The sequence below is a fragment of the Anopheles coluzzii genome, assembly GCF_943734685.1.
Source record: "Anopheles coluzzii chromosome X unlocalized genomic scaffold, AcolN3 X_unloc_111, whole genome shotgun sequence".
Lineage (NCBI taxonomy): Eukaryota > Metazoa > Arthropoda > Insecta > Diptera > Culicidae > Anopheles > Anopheles coluzzii.
In genome coordinates this window covers 17,501-20,083 of record NW_026054433.1, presented here as the reverse complement: position 1 = coordinate 20,083, position 2,583 = coordinate 17,501, and positions in this window count along the sequence as shown.

Sequence of the window (2,583 nt, the reverse complement as noted above, 5' to 3'; positions counted from 1 at the left end):
ATTCTGGTTGCACTTTTCATCATCTAGGGTGCGTTCCTGACACGTTTTGAGGGGTTTTAGCAAAAAAAAAAATTTTCGACTACTCGAGCTCTCTGGCCCGTTCGGTGCACATTTTTGAAAAAAGCTAGGGAGCTGCCCCTAGGTTCGGGGTGTCACAAAATGTTGAAAAGTGGTCGAAAAACCACTATCCAGAATCGGATGTAGAATCGTTAGACGAACTTAAAATTGTTCTACGACACCCATCTGCGACGTTTAGTATTCGAGATATAGCACTTTGTAGGTCTGACCGAGCAATTTTGTACTGAAATGTATGGTGAACATGTAATTCATTAAATAACATTGACTTGCATCGTGCCCTACTTCATCGGCACAGCTGTTATTGACTATCTTTAGTGGAAATGGATTGAGTTTGACCATTTTAAGCCCATTTCCTATGCCGTGCACCAACATTGTGTACCGATCAGGGAAAGTACGCTACGTACGCGTTCATGGATGTCGATGTTGGTACAAGTTGCCTTTCGGGATAGCCGTGCACCAAAACTGTGTACCGATCAGGGAAAGTACAAGACGGAGGGTGCAGCTCGAGCGTACGCGTTCATAGATGTCGATGTTGGTACACTTGCACCAAAATTGTGTACCAATCAGGGAAAGTACAACACGGAGGGCGCAGCCCGGGCGTACGCAATCATGGATGTCCATGTTGATACAATCTACGTGTACGTACCTAGTTTTTGTAGGAAAAGTTGCAATTAAGTGCTTGCATGCTTAAAATGCTCATCTCAACCGGTCACCTTTTGGCCTGCCCTTTTATAACAGAAACCTAGAAAGATACTCGAGATTTTTGTGTTTTTCCATTCGCCCGGGACGACGAAATGAGCTATGTGCACATCGTGCAGAAAATTGTCTTCGCCACGCATGTTTTTGTCCATCCACTCATATAATCACCCGCATTTGTGTTCAACACGGACGGCGCAGCCCGAGCGAACGCGTTAATGTTTATGTTTGTACACACTGCTTGTACGATTCTAGGATTTGGTAATTGCGTCACAGTGCCCGACCGTCGCGGACACCATTCTTGGACAGAAGTCCTAGTACGTAGAGTACTTTCCCTAGGTATGTGCTCGTTCGTGACTATCGTTGCGTGCTTACGGACACGCTTGGGTATGTTTACCATACAAGGTTTACTAGGGAAACCTGGGAAGGACGCTTGCCCTCCCGTCGCGGACACCATTCTTGGAAAGAAGTCCTAGTACGTAGCGTTCCTTATTTTACTTGATCAGTTTGTAATGCATTCGCTTTGTTCCATCGACTTCTGCTACTGCTCACTAAGGGGTGTTCGTTTGCGATGTGTACGATAAGCAACTGTCTATCGTAACCAGCAGTTAATCAACACTTTTTACCCAAGTCATAGCAACATAGAGTACTTTTCCTAATCGGTACACAATTTTGGTGCACCTCTAACCTCGCCGGCACTTTATCGTTACGTTTTGTGCACAACCTAGGGACGTGGTGTAAGTTTCATGATTTTTATGTTTGATTTGGTTTATTATGATTGAAAAATACGCTACGTCCCAGAAATTGGAGCTCGACTACTTCCTCCATGTGGCGAAAAAAGTTACTGGGCAACGCCTAGCTTATGCCCCATTTGTACTTCAATTTTCATTATCAGGTTTGAAAAATACGCTAAGTCCCAGAAATCTGAACTCGAATACTTTTGCCACGTGGCGCCAAAAGCTACTGAGAAACGCCTAGCCTTTTACCCATTTATAATTTAGTTTTCGTTATAAGTTTTGAACAATACGCAAAGTTCCAAGAATCTGAACTCGAGTACTTTTTACATGTGCCGCCAAAAGCTACTGAGCAACGCCTAGGTTGATACATTTTTGGTACATGGAGTGTATGCATGCAGGCGTACTGCCGTGCTAGACCGGAAAATCGATCTTGCTACTAGAACGTAAAGTAATTCCCCTAGATAGGTGCTTTTGCATGCCTCTGATCGACGACCATGCAACGTGCGACACGCGTAGCTAGGCTTCCCCAAACAAATTTCCTAGAATAGCACCAAATTGCACACTTTCAGGGGTATATTTTGGTACCGTGTACCGTGCATGGTACAAGTATCAGTAGCTCGTGCAATTTATTTTGCATCGTGTTGCGGTTGCTGGTGCGTCGGGATAGGAGTGTTTCGAGACTTTCGCCAAGCGTTGGTGCCATTTGGTGGATAATTAATGTTCTAGCCACAATAAACGTGCCACATAATGCCAATAAGGAAAAAGCCGATTTCTAGGAACTTCCAGTCAGAATGTTTGCCATCAGCGCTTTCCTGTCGAGTTCAGGATCTGGGACTTAGCGTTTTTTTTCCACGATCCAATCCAACGACCAGATCGTGAATAAACAATACATACAACAGTGCATCCCTTTAAAGTAGGAAAAAGCCGAATTCTAGGGAGCTCCAGTCCAAAAGGTTGTCATCAGCGCTCTCCTCTCGAGTTCAAGATTTGGGACTTAGCGTTTTTTTCGCGATCCAGCCAAAAGACCAGATCGTGAAATAAACAATTAATATAACTGTACTAGTACATCCCT